Source organism: Leptonychotes weddellii, chromosome 7, assembly GCF_054177405.1.
Source record: "Leptonychotes weddellii isolate Sample4059 chromosome 7, ASM5417740v2, whole genome shotgun sequence".
NCBI classification, from domain to species: Eukaryota; Metazoa; Chordata; class Mammalia; order Carnivora; family Phocidae; genus Leptonychotes; species Leptonychotes weddellii.
The window spans coordinates 69,577,669-69,597,951 of NC_138375.1; the positions used below are offsets into that span (position 1 = coordinate 69,577,669).

Genomic DNA, 20,283 nt, shown 5'->3' on the forward strand with positions numbered 1-20,283 from the left:
ACCTGTACCTCTGAAACAAATAATACATTATATGTTAAAAAAAAAAAAAAAAAGAAGATAGCAGGAGGGGAAGAATGAAGGGGGGGAAATCAGAGGGGGAGATGAACCATGAGAGACTATGGACTCTGAGAAACAAACTGAGGGTTCCAGAGGGGAGGGGGGTGGGGGATGGGTTAGCCGGGTGATGGGTATTAATCAGGGCACGTTCTGCATGGAACACTGGGTGTTATACGCAAACAATGAATCATGGAACACTACATCAAAAACTAATGATGTAATGTATGGTGACTAACATAATAAAAAAAAACACCAAGCAAAATAATTATCAACACACACACACACCCCAACATAATATCAAAGTAGATTTAAGAACAAGAAATATTACTATGAATAAAGAATAATATCACATAATGATAAAAGGTTCAACTTGCCAAAACGGTATAACCATTCTAAATATGTATACATCTAACACCATAACTTTAAAATTCACAGAGCAAAAATTTCTAAAACTGGAAAAAAGGAGGAGAGAAAGCCACAATTATTGTCAAAGACTTCAACATCCTTCTCATTAATCAACAAATACACAGAAAACCAATAAGGATACAGAGGAACTGAACAATATATCAACCAATTTAGCTTTTGGGCTCTCCCATGTTTGTTTGTTTTTTTTCAACCTTAGTAAATACAGAACAACTATAATCCTGCATATTATGTTTTCCCTACTTACTGTCTTGTGGGTCATTGACACTGCCCTAGGTACCCATATTCCAGTCAGAAAATAAACACACACACACACACACACACACACACACACACACAAAAGTAGTATAAAGATCCCAAACCCCCTGTCATAGACTGCAGTACCACAGTTGTACTGTAGCAAAAACAGCAGGACTCCCATTACATTAAGGCTGTTAGCTTGAATTTAATTCATTTTGATGCTTTAAAAAAATTAATTTGTAATTCAGCTTTGGTTTTATTTCTTTAAAAGGCCCCTCAGTTAACTCACATATAAAGCACACTGTCCTAAATCTTCTCCCATTACCCTAAGTCGTGACAACTCAATTCACCCTTTAAAAGCAAACATGTAAGTAGCCTGTTGGACAATACAAAGATTAGTAAAGTGTGGCTTCTGGCTAGAAGAAACACAAAATACAAAAATTCTTTTTGGTAGAGTTCTAGGAATCTGCTATCTCTTCTGGTAAATCAGGGAATTTTGAATACAAATGGATTGCCAATTTACTATTGAAGTTGAATAACTGAAATAATGCTTTTGGTTTATAAAACAATGGAAGATAAAATTATATGTTTACATACAATGTATATTTCATCTGCATTTTTTGTAGAAGTTAAATTTTCCATCTAATATATTCATACAATCAGATAAAAATCTTACCTCATTTCTTATATCTAATTACTCACATCATTAATAATTTAACATATACTTTTGTCTAAAACTAGTCAAGACTCAGTTTTCATGGGGATTTCTTTTTTTTAATTATTTTTTTTTTAAGATTTTATTTATTTGACAGAGAGAGCACAAGCAGAGGGAGAGAGAGGGAGCAGGTTCCCTGCTGAGCAAGGAGCCCGATGTGGGACTCGATCCCAGGACTCTGGGATCATGACCTGGGCCGAAGGCAGCTGCTTAACCGACTGAGCCACCCAGGCGTCCCAATGGGGATTTCTTTCTAAAGCAACTTCTAACTATCTGGTTCTTAACCTTTTTCTGTATTTTGGCATAGACATGAAAAGTGGAATGATCCAACAAGTATAAAGAAACATACTCAAACAGTGCTTCCACGAACTTTACAGTGCTCCCCAAACTCTGTATGATGACTAATGTGATTGATTTACTTAGTATTGTAGTAACATTTTGTACTCTGCTTGAAATGGTTAACCTATATGAACAAAAGGTTTTCACAACACAGGAGCCTATCATGTGTTTATAACACTAAATATCTTATCACTTGTACTTAAATAAAAACCTTCAAAAAGTGATTCTGTATCATCTAAATGATATTTAAAAAAAAATCATTTTAGAATATATATCCAAGCAGAAAAAAAAAAAAAAACTATAGAAAGATCAGGTTTTAATTTGTAAATGAAATCACATTAAAATAAGTTGGAACTAGATCTATCTTTGGTATAGGTAGCTTCCCATGATGAATCTCTTAAGACGCTGAGGGAAGGTGACCTTTTCAGAAAATTTCTCTGCTCTGAATAGTCTTCATTTAATCACATTGCCTCGACACTTGACCAATTTGGGTTAGCCAGCTCCTTTTTAAAAAAATCTAGCTGTCTCAGGGTGTATATTGATTTGGTTTATTAGTCATTCATACCTACTATAGAATATTATAAAGAGTTTAAATTTTAGAACTTCGTAGAAATTTAAGAATTCATCTAGTACACCCTCATATTTAATACCTCAAGATTCAAGGTCATTTCAGCATAACGGTCAAAACCATTGCTTCAGAGACTGGACTGCCTGAAGACTGCTGGAAAGTTGTGAGACCTTAGGGAAATTACTTAAATTCTCTTTACCTCATCTTTCTCAATTGTGAAATGGGGATAATGTCTGATACCTTAGTAACAACTCCACAGGTTATTGTGAGAATTAAACGCCATAGTATATATAAAATGCTTAGAAGAATATCTGGTATATGGTAAGTGCTCTTTTGCTATTATTACAAACTTACTATGGGGATTACATTTGACTCACCTTAAGTGAATACCAGGGTTATTATTTATAGACACTTAGAAGAACATTTCTTTTAGAAATTCACTAAATGTCAACGGGCATAGTAAGTGGAGAGGGAACTCATGCATTCACACACCTGGGTCACAGTGCTACCAAGAGGTAAGGCTTAGCACATCTTCTTTAAGTGGCGTGTGCTCTGGAGGAAAGAGAGATACAAGAGGAGACCTAGACTCCTACTTGGTTTTTGGGAGGGGATAAATAGGACAACAGAACAAAATTACTGAAGGCCAGGTTTCCTCTGCCTTGTGCCTGGTTTCCTCACACCTCAAACAATCAATTAAATAGTGCTCTGGTAAAAACAAGAAATAATAATAAAAAACTTAAAAATGGTGCTCTGATAAATGGCAGAAATTACTATATTTATTTATTGTGTGTAAAGGAGCCAAGCACAGTTAAAACTAAATTCACTGAGTTAGCTACTTCTGTCATCCTCAAATACAGTTTCCTAAGATCAGAGTGATTTGGGTAGAAATAACAACAGGAATCTAGTTCGAACATAAAGACCTAATACTCTTGGGATGCCTGGGTGGCTCAGCCAGTTAAGCATCTGCCTCCAGCTCAGGTCATGATCCCAGGTACCTGGGATGGAGTCCCACATCAGGCTCCCTGCTCAGCGGGGAGCCTGCTTCCCCCTCTGCCTGCCGCTCCCCCTGCCTGTTCTCTCTCTCTCTCTCTCTGACAAATGAATAAATAAAATCTTAAAAAAAAAGAAAAAGGCCTAGTAGTCTTTTAGCTGAATATGTAAGAAACCAAAGATTATCATCAGTCTTATGAGAACAGTGAAGGATGTTACAAATAAAGATATCACGTCGGTAAAAACAGCAAAGAACTTTAAGATGCTTTTGCAATATAGACAGAAAGGGTCAGTTTAGCGAATACTGCAAATGCTCTAATCACATTGTCAACATTAGAGTCTGATTGCTTTCTTTTCAAAAACCCCATTTCCCTAATCATTTATTTCCATGACATATAAGGTTATATAAGGGATTATAATGTTATGATGTTTCCAGTCTACCCAGAACACTAATTGGTCTTAGTCTCTCTTCTACATAGAGTATTTAAATCAGTAGCTATTCTGCCTGCTGAAATTCCCCTTATTATTTGATATAAAAGCTGATATTACACTGTGGTTGTATATTTCCTTTGTCTTTATTTGTAAGACCACTTCTCAACAAATGGCAGCCATTTCTTCTCAATAAAACCTGAAAAATACAACATAAGAAAGTGAAAGCCTTTTTCTTGAAGTGTGTCTTCTTAGGAGAGAGAAGCAGGGATGCCAGGTTAGAAAGGGCCCAGGTCTTATATGGGAGGAATTTTCTCCCTGTTCATACCTTCACTAATACCTGGGTAATGGAAAGGGATGAGCTTGCATAAGGATGAAGTTGAGAGTCTTTCTTTTTTTTTCTTTCTTTCTTTCTTTCTTTCTTTCTTTTTCTCTCAAGATTTTTTATTATTATTTATTTATTTATTTGAGAGAGAGAGAGAGAGAAAGAAAGAGAGCAGGAAGGAGAGGGAGAGAGAATCTGAAGCAGACTCCACACTGAGCACAGAGCCCAAAGCAAGTCTTAATCCCACAACAGCAAGATCATGACCTAAGCCGAAACCAAGAGTCAGATGCTTGTCTGACTGAGCCACATAGGTGCCCCCAGTTGAGAGTGTTTCTAAAAGGCAACTGGAAGGAATTATGCTGGTAGCCTCCTGGCACTGCCTCCCTAACGCTGAGATGTCAGTGGGGAATGTGTGAGGCTATGGTGACCACCAATCCCAACACAACCAGACAAAGTACTCTTGTTCTTTATCTGTATATAGTTCTAGATACAGGCCAGTTTAAGGTATAAATTGAATCAGAAGATGGAGGAAGATACTCCAAACAGATAAGGTTCATAAGTTTCATTAGGATCTCCTGCGGCCAGGACTCAGGACAGGCGAGACAGGGAAGAAAATCAAAGCGTAAGGCAACAGTATCCTATCAGGGAAGTTACTGGATCCAGGATGAGAAGATGTTGGAAGATAAAATATTAGGAACATACAAAAAGCCATTGTCAAATCAACATCAAAATGCATACTTTGGATTTTAAAAGCATTTTACTTGTTTGCTTTATTTTCATGACTGTTCTGTTTCTGACTCAGCGTTTGTTTAGATTTCTGTTTAGATTTCACAGCCAAACAGCACTACTTCTGTGGAAGCAGCACACAATATGGAATCGGGGTCACTGCCTGGCATTCACTATCTTTGTGGTCTTGTGCAAGGTGCTGTAACTTTTCCTCTTATTTACAAAATAGGCTTTTTCACAATGCATAGCTTATCTGGTTGTTATAAAGATTACACAATGTAGATGGTAAACACTTTATAAGATATAAAGTAATGTAACAACCAGTGTTACAGTAATAATGTAACAGCTAGTGTTAGGCAGATTTACATGGCTTTAAAATTAGGGTGAAATGTGAGGTTCCTGCAGCAGCTTTACCTATTCTAGTTCGTTAGTCTTTTTGCAAAAATAACCCTTACTCTTTAGGATCTCTGGGTTTGGGTTTGGTTCTGCTTGAGCCCTTTTAAGCTCCTGCTGACTAAAGGCTGCTGGTCAGCATCACAGACCTGCAAATTTATACAGAAGTCAGTATCCGGGCCTGGGCAGAGAGCCAGCATAAAAAAGATGAGTCCTAAAGATGAAGTTTTGGAATCTAGGTGAGGTTCGATGGGGTGAGGTCTGGAGCTGACGACCAAGAAAGAGTTCTTGAGACGTCTTTGGTGCAAAATGGTGGTTTTATTAAAGCATGGGGACAGAACCCCTGGGCAGAAAGAGCTGCTCTGAGTTTGTGAGGTGTGGCTGATTGTATACTTGGGAGCTGGGGAGGTGAAGACCAAGGGTGTCCAGAGGGACTGTCATATGCTAAAGAAGACCCTCAGGATAATGGAGACCTGGTTATTGTCAAGCCAAGCTGTTTTTCTCTCTAAGAGGCACTAATATGAAGACAGTGGGGAGTTTCCTGGAGGAGTGTTACATTTCTCCTATCACACGTCCTTGTCAATGGGCTGCAGGTTTAAAAGAAATTCAGTTTTATTTACATTTCCTTCTGCCTGAGCCTCCTTCAATTTCATGAAGGGGAGGGTGATGTTAGGGCTCCAGGAAGCTGAGTTATGGGTCTTTGGAAGTTAGGCTATTGATAAAGCTTTTTCCTTGTAAACCACTAGGACATTTGCAAACTGAGGGAGACTCCTGTCCTGCAGGACTGTGATCTCTATCAGTTAACCATTTGTTTTCCCTTTAGGGCAGCGAGGAGTGCCTGAGGAATGTCACACAAATCACATGGGGCGGGGTGTAGGGTGCTAGCTTCTGCTTTGTCCTCAGCTTGCCTTCTGCTCCCTCATCACTAAGATCTGAGATGCTGTCTGGGAGTGGACAGCAAACACTGGACCCAAAGGCCAAGCAGTGGGCAGTTCTCTGGGTATGTCAAAACCTATTTGCTGTGTAGCCAAAGGTGGAGACATGCTTCCACATCTAGTTAGTCAAGATTAAAGACAACAATAAAACAAAAGACAAAAACAAAAGGCCCTGACCACGTTTTCCCCCTTTCACTTGATGGACTAATGTTTGCTTTTCAGCATCTTACTGCTATCAAAGTCATGTAGTCTTTTCTTAAACATGGATGATTTATTTTTTTCATTATTAGCATGGGATTAATTTTTTGCTCTGCTTTATGGTAAGTTATCAGTCTTTTCCCAAAGCTAGAGTTTTCCCATGACTAGTATTCACAATCCCCTGTTTTATTGTTTTTATTCAATGATAAAAGCAAAGCTTACTTGGGCTTTCAACAAACAACTCTGTTTTATATACACCTACATTATCTTTCAGTTATATATCTATTTACTTTTCTGTCTTTATGCAAAAGAGTAAATAAAGAGGCATGCTTTCCTGAGTCACTGAGCATTATTTTTCTTCTTTTTCTCTAATTGAGGTATAATTGACAAAAATGTATTGTTCCTCTTAAATCCCAGAAAATAAGTTGTCAACTGTGTTTCCATGTCCACCCTCTCATTTTATCTTCAGATATTCTTTTCACCTGGTCTCAGCAGACATGCTCAGAAGAGGTTGAGGGAAGACCAAGGAGTGGATGGAAGCCATTGCTCTATGCCTTTTGAAATTTTTGCGGATTTTCTAGTCCATATGGAGTAGTTTATAAAGTGAAACTCTTAAAACAAAAATAAAACTCTTTGTTTCACCAGCACCAGAAAGGATGTTTAAGAAGCTGGTGCCATATTCCACTATTACCGAGTTTTCAATTACTTTAAAATGCATCTTTGCTTCTGGTACTAATTTAGTCATAGCTCTCCAGTTGGGTCTTGTTCTCATCTGATGGGGTATATTTTCTAAAGGTGCTCATTACTAAATTGGAAGGTACAGGACAAAAGTTAGCGTAAACGTTTTTCAATTCCACCTTAGAATCTTGTCATCATTTTATCAAAGTCTGCTCCCTTGTTATTATGTAACGAATATGTTTTTATGGGAACTGACAGTTTTCACTGAATTGTCAACATGATTTAATCCTAATAGGATTTACTTAAACATTTCCCAAAGAGAAAATGTATTCTTCATAATTTCCAAAGAAGAAAAGAGGTGGAAATAGGGCAAAAGTGAAAGCATAGTTTAGTTGTAAATCCTTATTGACTCGTTCAGCATACTTGTTCATTAGCAGTTCCTCAAATTTCAGTAGCAACAATACTGATATATGCAAAGTACACATGTGGCAATTACCCAGTTTATTTGATCTTGCAGGTTTGGCCAGGCTAAATGATACTAGGCTTTCTGAATGTGTTTGGTTTGTGGTTTTTCTAGACAGGTAGTCCAAAACAAACTAGCAAATAAGTGGCCCAAAGCTAAAATTTTAGTTATTTAAAACTAAAAAAATTTTGCCACAAAGGAGATCTAGATATATATAGATATATATCTATATCTCCAAAATTTCCAAGTCCAAAATTCAGGTTTATTTTGCTATCATTTGAATCAGTTCCCTAAAAACTGGTTAATGAAAAGAGACAGGGCTCATTATATATCTTATAGAGGCTCATCTGATGTAGAAGATTTTATTTCTGTAATAACCAATAATATTACTTTTTTTCCAAGTGCGTATTTGGTAAATTATGGAAAGCATAACACAAGTATTATCTCCTGTAATCCTCTTAAAAGCAAGACAAGCACAGATGAGGGAAGCAAACTACTCACCAGCTGTGGGACTCCTGGGTAAATCACTTCACCTCTCCGTGACTTCATATCCTTGTCCATAAAATTGAAATGATGATAATATATAGTACATAACTCATAGGGCTGCTGTAAGAATAAAATGCCATAATTAATATGAAATACTTAAGAGACCTAACACCTAGTAAGCCCTTTATAAATGCTCCTATTGAAATGATATGATTGCTCTTATTACCACATTTTGTGGACGAATACAATAAGCCCTAGTTTAAAGAAGGTTTTCATTAGCACACAGGTAATGGATTGTGGAGCTGGGATCTGAACACGGTTGTATCTGATTTTAAAGCCACAGTTACTTATTGCTCTAGTCTCCCTCTATGCTACTGAACTGTTTGCTACTGAAAGTTCAAATACAGTTTTTCAGAAAGCGTCTTTCTTAGAATTACCATTTGTTCGAATGTGAAATAAAAAATGTTTATTGAAAATATTGTTCTAGTCAATCAATACATCTTACTGTCTCACTCAGAATCAAAGGCTTATGCTAATTTGGGGGACATACTCTTTTAATACTTCACCGCTTATGTAATAAATAATTGAAGAATATGTATTTTTAAATCATTGAAGAAAGCTCATGTGTTAAAATTTATAAATATTTGAAAATCAGTTTTTAACTACTCTTTATTCATAGTGTAGGTGAGTGTGATTTTCAGTATTATATACCTCATTTTTTTTTCCTTCAGATGTACAGAAATCAGAAAAAAAAGTGTCTTTTTTAAAAATAAAGGTTCGGCCTCAGGGAATCACTAAGTTTTGCCTTATCTCATTCTATTGCTTAAATCCTGCATATGTGCTTCACTTCTCTGCATGTTAATGGTGACCTTGAAAGCTGAGAAATTCTTTGAAATACTTCCTGAATATCCAGTCTCTCCTGCACACGGCTCCCATCCCGTCCCCAAATGCCTGAAACATACTCTGGGACCACTGCTTTTATCAAACTCTCACCTCGACTGCCTCTAATCTTTGTCTCAAAAACACAGTTTTTTGGTGACTGCCTATTTTTATTTTATTTAAATTTAGACACTATAAATTTTTATAAAGTCCCATAAAAATAGGCATTAGCTTCCTTAGATATCTTTCAACATCCCAAAGGAATGAAATAAAAAGCAAATAGAATTTTAAAAGCACAGTGTTTTTAACAAAAAGAGAAAAAATTAGGGCAAACTGATGTGTTCAGGGCCACTGTCAGAAATTCAAATGCCATTTTAAAGTTAGAAGGTAAAGAGCCTGAAGTTAAAAAAATCATGTGGAAGAATGTTAAAAAATAGGCATTTAATGAACTTTCTAGTCTAAGAAAGAATATTTTGAGTAGGATTATATATGATAAAAAGAAAGTTTTGAAGTATAATACCAGACTAGAAAAATAAAATGAGCTACTTGGCTATCTCTCACTCTGTAGTTCTTTCTCTTTTTCTCTGAAAGTCTCTCTGTCTTTCTTTCTGTCCAGCAAGTCAAACAATTCCTATAGCAATCAGCCCCAAATGGCAGGACTTGATTAATAATCCACTGCTTCCCTAACTCTTGTCTTTGCTTCCAATGTAGGACCGACCAGGGAAAGCCAGATATGCAGCCCTCACCCATCACATAGTGGCCCAGGTTCTGGTTTTCCTACCTCCAGCTTCCCCATGACAACAGCCTCCAAACAGGGAACCTGCAGGCGTCTCTTTTCTCTATTCAAGCCTTCCCACTCTTTAGCTTCCCTTTGAGTCTACCAAATGCAAGTGGCAGTGGCTGGCTATGGCAAGACTTTCCTTTTTTTTTTTTTAAAGATTTTATTTATTTGCGAGAGAGAGAATGAGAGACAGAGAGCACGAGAGGGAGGAGGGTCAGAGGGAGAAGCAGACTCCCCGCCGAGCAGGGAGCCCGATGCGGGACTCGATCCCGGGACTCCAGGATCACGACCTGAGCCGAACGCAGTCGCTCAACCAACTGAGCCACCCAGGCGCCCAAGACTTTCCTTTTTCTTATTTGGACTCTCTGCACGTATTTCCTTCACTTTGCGACCTCCCTCTCCCTGAGGCAGTACAGGTGAGCTGGGATATGTGCCCATATATATCTCACCACAATCAAGATAATGTATACATTCATCATCCCCGAAAGTTTCATCATTCCCTTTTATCAACTCCTGCCTGAATAGTCCTGCCTACCCAAACCCTTGACAACAGATACCTTCCTTTTGTCTTTATATATTTGTGTGCATTTTGTAGAAATTTATATAAATAGGGGCACCTGGGTGGCTCAGTCATTAAGCATCTGCCTTCGGCTCAGGTCATGATCCCGGGGTCCTGGGATTGAGTCCCACATCTGGCTCCCTGATCAGCAGGGTGTCTCCTTCTCCCTCTACCCCTCCCCTCTGTTTGTGCTCTTGCTCTCTCTCACGCTCTCTCTCTCAAATAAATAAAAAATAAAATCTTTTTAAAAATAAAATCATAGGGCGCCTGGGTGGCTCAGTTGGTTAAGCAACTGCCTTCGGCTCAGGTCATGATCCTGGAGTCCCGGGATCGAGTCCCGCGTCAGGCTCCCTGCTCGGCGGGGAGCCTGCTTCTCCCTCTGACCCTCCCCCCTCTCATGTACTCTCTTTCTCACTCTCTCAAATAAATAAATAAATCTTTAAAAAAAATAAAAAAATAAAATAAAATCATAAACTATATACTATTTTATTTCTGCCTTTTTTCATTCAGCACAATTGTTTTGAAATGCATCCATGTTGTTCCATGTATTAATATGTAATTCCTCCTAACTGCTCAGTAGTATCCCATTGTATAACTATGGCACAATTCATTCATTCATTCATTCGTTCATTCATCTATTACTGACATCTGGATTATTTTCAGTTTTTTGCCATTATGATAAAAACACTACAGATATTCATATACAACTCTTGGCACAAACATATGGTTTTATTTTTCTTGGGAAAATATAGAGGAGTAAAGTGACTGGGGCGTATGATAGGTGTATGTTTAACTTTTAAGAAATTGCCACACAATTTTCCAAAGTGATTTTATTATTTTACATTTCCACCGGTAGTGTACAAGATATCCAATTGTTCCAAATCCTTACCAACACTTAGTATGGTCAGACTTTTAAATTTCAGATATTCTAATAATTATGTAGTAGTATCTAATGTCTAATGATATTAACCCAGTTTTCATGTGCTTATTTACAATCAGCATATCTTCTTTGTTGAAGTGATTCCACTTAATTTCATGTGAAGGCTTATTAACTATACCTCATTAAAAGATAATCAACTCTTTTTTTTTTAAAGACTTTATTTATTTAGGGGCACCTGGGTGGCTCAGTCGTTAAGTGTCTGCGTTCAGATGAGGTCATGATCCCAGGATCCTGGTATCGAGCCCCACATCGGGCTCCCTGCTCGGCGGGAAGCCTGCTTCTCCCTCTCCCACTCCCCCTGCTTGTGTTCCCTCTCTCGCTGTGTCTCTCTCTGTCAAATACATAAATAAAATCTTAAAAAAATTATTTATTTATTTGAGAGAGAGAGAGAGAGAGAAAGCACAGAGGGAGAGTGTGAAGGAGAAGCAGGCTTCCCGCCGAGCAGAGAGCTGGATGCGGGACTCAATCCCAGGACGCTGGGATCATGACCTGAGCCCAAGGCAGATGCTTAACCAACTGAACCATCCAGGTGCCCTGACAATCAACTCTTTAAAGAAGAATAACACATTTTGGGACTTCTAGGATATGGAAACAAAAGGTATGACAATAACACCAAGACTGGGAGGGAAAAAAATATGGTGAGTAGACAAAAAACAAGTACAGGCAGAACTAAAAGTTCCTATTCTTCAGTCTCATACCCAAAGGGCAAGGTGATGTTGTCGAAATATTGCTTTCATGCAATAGTGGTAGATGTGGCCAAAGGGAAAGTCAGAACAAATTTAGAACAAATCTGGGTCATCATCTTTGAGTGGTTCCTGTATCACCCACTCCCTAACTTGAAGAAAGTCCAGGTCTTTTACCCCACACATAGGGATAACATTACCTAAGCTAGCTGATTTATCTGAGGAAAAATTGCTCTCAGGAAAATCTATGGGATTTTGAGTAAAACATTGGTCTAAATAAAATACAATAAACTGAAAAACTGTACTACATGAAGCAATATTAATAAACAAGCCAAAGTAAGATTTACAACACTCTCAAAGGTATGAGATGAATTTCAATAATATAGAGCAGGGACAAACAGAAACAACGGTTTTGCTAACAATTGTTAACAGAAGGACTAATTGGAAATATTAAACATAAAAACAGTTTAAATAAAGAACTTGGGAATCAGATTTATAACAGAACTGACACAGGTAAACTACAAATTAATGAGTTCAAATACTAGGTCATATAATTACTTCAAAAGGCATCAAGAAGAAATAAAGAAAAAGTTCATAATTCAAGTGATTTGGAGAATATAAATAGAATTACAAATATCTGTATATTATGAATGCCAGAAAGGGAAAGCAAAGAAAGATAGGGAATGTTTAAAGAAAAAAGTCCTGGGCACCTCGGTGGCTCAGTTGGTCTGCCTTCACCTCAGGTCATGATCCCAGGGTCCCGGGATCAAGTTCCGCATCGGGCTCCCTGCTCAGCGGAGAGCCTGCTTCTCATTCTTCCTCTACTGCTCTCCCTGCTTGTGCTCTCTCACTCTCTCTGTCAAAAAAATAAATAAAATCTTAAAAAAAAAAAAAAAAGATAAAAGTCCTTCAAGCAGAAGGAAATCCACATCAGAAAGTAACATGAATCCTCCTGATACAAGTAAGAGAAATGGAAATGGAAATAACGTAGGTAAATAAGTATTTTAATTCCTGCTACGAATTAAAAAAAAAAAATGTTAACTGGAAAATATTCAATTTATTGCAAGTCAAAAAATCTTAGATTGAACAGAGTTGTTGTATACCAACCAAAATTTGACAAAAGAAAAAAAAAGTATACCGCTTTTCTACCTTGCCTGGTGATGACAGCTAGGCCAAATGTCATTCTGCAGTGAGTGAATTAACTACTTGCAACTTTATTTCTGCCTAATGCAACTGAAATCTTCCTTTAGGTCTTTCTTCCTGCCATGAAGGTAGATATTATGATTGAAGCTCCAGATCATATTCCTATACAGTGAGGGGAGGTTGTGGCATGGCTCAGCCTCAGCAAAAGAGCAAGAGTTGACCTCAAGACTTTGTGTGGGTAATTACAACACTGGTCCTCAGCAGGAAAGATGCATGCATTTTTGTTGTTGTTGTTGTTGTTGTTATTGTGAATTCATTATCTTTATATCAAAACACTTTTATTTTGTCCGTGCCCTGCTATTTCAGACATTCGTCGACGGCTTTATGCACTTTTCTGGTTTTTCCCTAATTTTTCCTTCCCCTCCTCTTCTTTAAACCCTTTCCCTTCTTTAATCCCTTTCCCACTTATCTCTGATATCTCACCATAGGCCTCCATAATTTTCTTTAGCCCTAGACCTCCTTTACCTCCTTTGCCTCCTTCCATTTCTACTCCCCTATAAAGGGTCATCATGGACTCAGGGGAAACCCACCAAGAGGGATAAGCTCTCGCTAGGGAAAGGGATGATGCACTGGGGAAAGGTACTGCAATTCAGGACCATCCCAAAGATCGGAAGAGCTTCTGGAGATGGTGGCTTTGCAAGTGCTCCCTCAAAAGAGTTAAAGATAAAAAGAAAGTACTGAAATCTCAGCAGATAAACTACATTAGAGGTGACAGGCACGAGAGGATCCTTGACAGCAGGGCGGGCATCTATGGAAGCAGTAGAACTAACTTAGCAGCTAATAATTTATATTAGAATGTTAATAAATGTATAACAATTTTATGCTTAAAAATTTATATTTTTCTTGATGGATTATATATTTTATTTAAAATACAAAAATGTAGTTTCTACCCTTCTAAAATTAATTTCGAAGAATTTATTTTTAACACCATATTAGAATGAATGTCAGAACTGTCTTAAGACCTAGATTTTAGGGGCGCCTGAGTGGCTCAGTCGGTTAGGCGACTGCCTTCGGCTCAGGTCGTGATCCTGGAGTCCCGGGATCGAGTCCCGCATCGGGCTCCCTGCTCGGCGGGGAGTCTGCTTCTCCCTCTGACTCTCCCCCCTCTCATGTGCTCTCTCTCTCTCTCATTCTGTCTCAAATAAATAAATAAAATCTTTAAAAAAAAAAAAAAAGACCTAGATTTTAAAAAAATACCAGCATTCTGTTTATTTTCTCCTGTTTTCCCACAATCCTCTTGTATGAGAAAAGTAAAGCCTTATATGTTTGTCACTGTTAGTCTTTCTCTTATTTGCAAGCAAATGAACACATTTCTAATAAAGTCAAATTATATTTCTCTTTAAGTATATACATTTGTATATAAATTAAACAGAAAATGGTCAATTATGGTATATATAAAATAACAATGTGTATCTATCAAGGAGTATTTCAATTTTTCTTTCCTGCTTGATAGATCATATTAGTTGTGTAAATAAAATAAAAATTAAAAAGCACATGTGAAAAAAGCAAAGAGAACCAGGACCAGTTTGTAATTAGGATCCTTCAAAGAACTATTATTAGATAATTTCAAAAAGATGACATGGAGAATGAAAGGGTTTTGGGTTCTTTCTCCTTCTTTCAACAAGTCTATTTCCATTTTCCTCACATTTCCAACTTCCCACAGTCCACCACCATCTCATACCTCCTCATCCTCATTACTTTTCTTGACTTATTTCCAAAGAAAATAGAAGCCTGTAGCTAGATACTTGAGTACTTCAAGTAAAGTTACCATTCAATGATTCCCACCTCCCTCTTTTTTTTTTTAAAGATTTTATTTATTTATCTGAGAGAGAGAGAGAGAGCACAAGCAGGAGGGAGGGGCAGAAGGAGAGGGAGAAGCAGGCTCCCAGCTGAGCAGGGAGCCCCATGTGGGGCTCAATCCCAGGACCCTGGGATCATGACCTGAGCTGAAGGTAGATGCTTAACCGAGTGAAACACGCAGGCGCCCCTGAACACATCCTCTTTAAAAATATACATTTCTTTATTTGAGAGAGAGAGAGAGCATAAGAGCAGGGGTGAGGAGCAGAGGGAGAGGGAGAGAAGCGCTGAGTGCAGAGCCTGAGGGAGGGGGAAGGGGTTCAATCTCACAGCCCTGAGATCTTGATCCTGAGATCGTGACCTGAGCTGAAAACCAAGAGGCAGCCACTTAACTGACTGAGCCACCCAGGCACGCCTAGCATATGACTGGATCTCAACTCAGGTCTTGGTCTCAGGGTCAGGAGTTCAAGCTCCACAAGGCCCATATTCAAACCCAGCATGGAGCCTACTTAAAACAAAAACAAACAAAAACAAAAACAAAACCCAAAAAACAAAAGAAGTCATCTCATATACAGCACGGCTGAAACAGAAATCTCTCCCTCTTCAGTTTCTCCCCTTGCCAATTTTTCTTTTGTTTTTGTCATTTTTACTATCTGTTTCAAATCCAGACAGATGCTAGGCTTCCTTAATATAATCAATCTTTCTTCCATCACTTGCCAACATCCAACTAATCAGTAAGTCCTGTACATTTTTTACCTCCTGAATAGTCAGGAGTCCAACCAATTTCTTGAAAAAAATTCTATATATTTATTATTACCTAAAGCATCAGGCCTTAAACTATGACCTGGACACATAAATGATATTTTTCTATGCACTTTTTCCATTCTTATTTCCAGAATTCATGAATAAAACCAGAATCACAATGATGACTTTAATTCTCAACTATGAGTATACCTCTATAAATTAAAACACTCAGTTTAATATACAGTATGCATAAAACACCAAAACCCTTAAGATGACATGCAATTCCTCACTAATCTGGCCTTTGCTTATATCTCGTCCTTCCCTTGATATCATACTTCTGCTTGTTCACCACATTTCTTTTTTTTCCTGGAACAGACCACCTTCCTTCCTGAAATTAGGTCTTTACATATGATCTTCTTCCTGGCTAGAACAATCATTTCTTTCTTTCAACTTATTTAAAATCTTATTTTTCAGATAGCTTCAACTCTTTCACGTTCTTTGTGATGCCTTCTCTGTTGTTGTCTGTGGGGTAAACCAGCTGTCACCTGAATATTTCATAACTCTCACACTTTTCCCTATTTAGCAGTTTTCACATTTAAAGTATGTGTTTAATTAATTTCTCTCTTCCCAATCTATGATGGTAAAGATTACGTATGTTTTTGAATCCCCAGTGTCTAGAGATGTATCAAATACATAAATGGCCAATAGATATTTAGTGAACTAAATAAAATGAGATGAGTTAATGAATGACTCAATCATTCAATCAACCAACACTACATTGGACAGATAATACTTGTGACATAGTATGAAATTCTTGTTTCCAATATAATAAAATTAAGGCATACACAAATATTTTTTAGATACTGAATAGTTTTCCACTCGAGATAGAGAAAAAAATACAGGCAGGTTGTTTCTGGAAAAGAAACATTCAGTCATTGAATAGATATTTATAAGCCATCTTCTGCATTTCAGTCATTTTGCTAGATGCTGAAGATACAAAATCCAAAGTACACTGTCATTTCTCTCAATAGATTAAGGAAAAAACATGAAACATAAATGTCGCTTCAGTAACGGGGGTGAAAAGTAGCAGATTCTAAAGAGATTACAATAGGGAAAATGCAATTATTTCTATGCTCAGGTAATACTGTCTTTGTAAGATAGATAATAATTTTGAAATATTTCTTTATCTGCTGGTCCTCTAATTGCTACCTTTTTGTGTCTAAGATCTCTGAAAACAGTATGCATTTAAAACATATTTTGGCTGTTATCTAGCCATAAGTTTACCCAGTGATAAAACACACATGATGATACCTATTTTCCATTTTATCTCACAAGGCTAGAATGAGGTAATAATGTGAACATATTCTGGAAACAAATATAAACTACTATATTAATGTAAAATATTATAATTTTCTTGATTCAGCTAAAATTGATATAAAATATTTTGGAAACAAACATAAATTTTGCAACAAATGACTTCATCATTCCTACCTTGTTTAATCTCCAGGGCAGTGTCACAGGATGGACATTGAAGACATTTTCATATAGTTGTAGACACTCTCATTTGAATTAAAAGTTAATTTTCAAGGCAAAATTTCTAAATATAATGCAAAATGTATATTGGTACTACCTCTGTAAAGACCAGAGAGCTGAACTATTTGTATATTAAGACACTCTTCATAATGTTTTTCTCATGAACTTACATGCAACCAGAATGAAATAATGTCAAACATCTGTGTCCTGAATCATGATACTGAATTATCATCTATGTATTACACAATGCTGGTGAATTACATGGACTATGAATTACATCTTCAATAAAGCTGCTATAAAAATATTAGCATTTATGCCAAATAGTGAAATAATGGAATAAATTCTGAGGTGCTACATTGGATTAAAAAATATATTTTTCATGGTATGAATAAAAGGGAAGTTTCTTCAAACTTAGAAGAAAATGTATGATAAAAGTAAAATAACATTTAATAGAATCAAAATTGAATGTATTATATGGAAGTTTATAACTATTAAAATATGTTTGCATTTCTTTAAGCTCTGTGTTATCTTGGAAAAAATTACTGACTGCAAAAGTGGATGGGCAGGTACCCAGCAAAAGAAGTTCTAGATCATCCATTTTGATTAAATATGGCAACAGAAAAAACAAAATGGATGACCACATGTCATGGTTTTTGATATCAGAATGATGCATTGATCTTATACTATGAAAGGTTGAAGGAGAGAAACTTCTTTAGATGGCCATATTTCTGAGACTGACAGTTATCTTTATCCTACTGTTATCTAAATCATAGGTTAGCCAGTAGAATTGCTAAATTAAAACATTATAGCAATAAATATGTGATAAAAAATATTTCCCTCTATTCAAGGTAACATCTGAGTAAGTGCAATGGAAATAAAAATGGTGTTTATAGAAACACTAATAGTTGGCAGATGCTTTTGCTTATTATTCCAGATACATATATAATTAGTTTGGCCTACATCTGGTAACCGTTAATTTCTAGGCTAGAATCCAGTACTTCAGTATGTAGATACCTGCATATGAAGATTAAGCTAAAATTTAGTCCACAATAAAATTTCTATCACAAAAACCAGTGAATGCACTTGAAAAAATACATTGTTAATTTAGTGTTATAACTTTAATCATAATACATTTCCTTTTCCTGGCTATAAAGATGATATAATCAGAGTGTTTTTTTTTAAAAAAAAGATTATTTGAGAGAGAGAGTGAGCACGAGTGGGGGAAGGGCAGAGAGAAAGAATCTCAAGCAGACTCCCCGCTGAGCACAGAGCCCCATGTGGGGCTCGATCCCATGACCCTGAGATCATGACCTAAGCTAAAACCAAGAGTCAGATGCTTAACTGAATGAGCCACCCAGCCACCCCATAATCAGACTTTTTAAAATAATGGAAAATATCAGGATAAATATATCCCTATTTTTAGCTAAATATGTGATCAAAATGGTGAAGTTTCTGAGTAATTGGCAATGGTCTGAAACACTCAAGCAATAACACTAGCTCTTCAGTGATTGTTCATTGTGTGAAATATCTGATGGTGCATGTTGCTAAGTAGTATAACTTACGTAAGAATCTCATTTTTCAGTAAAAATAGCAAATAAGTTATTTCTAATTCAATGTGGACTGTAGATTCAATAAATATTTACTGCAAGAATGAATAATAAGGGAAAGTTCAGATAAAAAAGGACGGATACTTAGATGCAAACTAATTTATAGGAATATATTTAGATGCAGTACAGTGAGATATATATATCCCAAATTTTATTATATGTATATGTATAACATGTACATTTATTATATATATTCTACATATACATTAAATATATACAACAAAATAAGGAAGAGAATTCACATATACTTTATCCACATGTAAAATATACTAGTATTTTAAATTAATGGCTTAGTGTTGGATTATAGATGATTAGTAACCAAGGATGCAAGTAACATGATTTAAAACTTATTTAGGTAGATGGAGCCCATATAAATCTATGATTAATTCCTGATCCACAATTTAAGTAATGAAACTATCCTTATATTAATTAAAAGAATCTCTTTTATCTATCTACAAACTTTCTAGGAAGTTCATCACCAGAATTTGAAATGAGAGAGAAGCCTAATGATACATTCTAGAATTTTAAGAGAAGGGTTTTATGGCAGGGAAATATACATTAGTCTGAATAAAAATGATAAAAATATTCTCACAAGCATAAACTATGTACCTGCGAGTGTTGGGAAGTATAGCAGGAATGGACTGGCAGTGGATGGAAGGTTTACCCTTGATACAAGGGGCTGGAGTGGTATCGAATATCTGTGTTGAACCAGAAAGAGTCCAGTTCCTAGGATGAGACGTGGAGTCTGCTGTGTATCTGTTTGATCTTGAACAGGTTACAATCTCTGAACCTTCATTTCCTCATTAAAAAATGAGAATTATACTACCTTCCTCATTAGATGGTTATGAGAATTACATGAGTTATGAAATGTAAAGTGTTCAGTAGAGGTCTTTTGATATCGGTGTTGCCATTATTTTTTTAAAGCTCCTGACAAAGCCAGTGATCACAGAACCTACTCATTTTATCCTCACTTCTTCCCAGAAATGGACAACAGCATTTGTTCCTTTGTTGTGAGATTGAAATGTATCCATGATTTTGTAGGCATGGGTGGTCAAATTAAGTCTGGTTGAGGTTTCGCAACTCTATACTTACTTGCTGTTACTTGAAAGTAATTTAACAAGTGATAAATGTTTAGTTTCACAGTCATTGATTAAAATTGGTAGATATAAATGCAAAATTTGTTTTACATGTTGAAACTGATTTCACAAAAATTACATAACAGATTAATTGTTTTGATACAGAAAATGGGGATAAGAAAGCATTTCTAGAGGGGAGGGGGTGGGGGGATGGGCTAACCTGGTGATGGGTATTAAGGAGGGCATGTTCTGCATGGAGTACTGGGTGTTATATGCAAACAGTGAATCATGGAACACTACATCAAAAACTAATGATGTGAGGAGGGAGGGCAAGATAGCGAAGGAGTAGGAGACCTGGATTTCATCTGGTCTCAGGAATTCAGCTGGATAGGGATCAAACCATTCTGAACACCTACAAACTCAACAGGAGATCTAAGGAAAGAATAGCAACAACTCTCTGAACAGAAAAGCGACCACTTTCTGGAAGGTAGGACATGCGGAGAAGTGAATCTGAGG

At 36.7% G+C, this 20,283-nt stretch overlaps 1 long non-coding RNA gene across 1 annotated transcript in view; it reads right to left on the minus strand.

The window, feature by feature from the left end:
- LOC145722638 (uncharacterized) overlaps positions 1-20,283 on the minus strand; it is a 307,005-nt gene that overhangs the window by 69,766 nt on the left and 216,956 nt on the right. Inside the window, exon 3 of the long non-coding RNA XR_014147033.1 lies at positions 7,981-8,085. This is a non-coding gene — a long non-coding RNA (uncharacterized LOC145722638). The remainder of the gene's footprint in view (positions 1-7,980; positions 8,086-20,283) is intronic.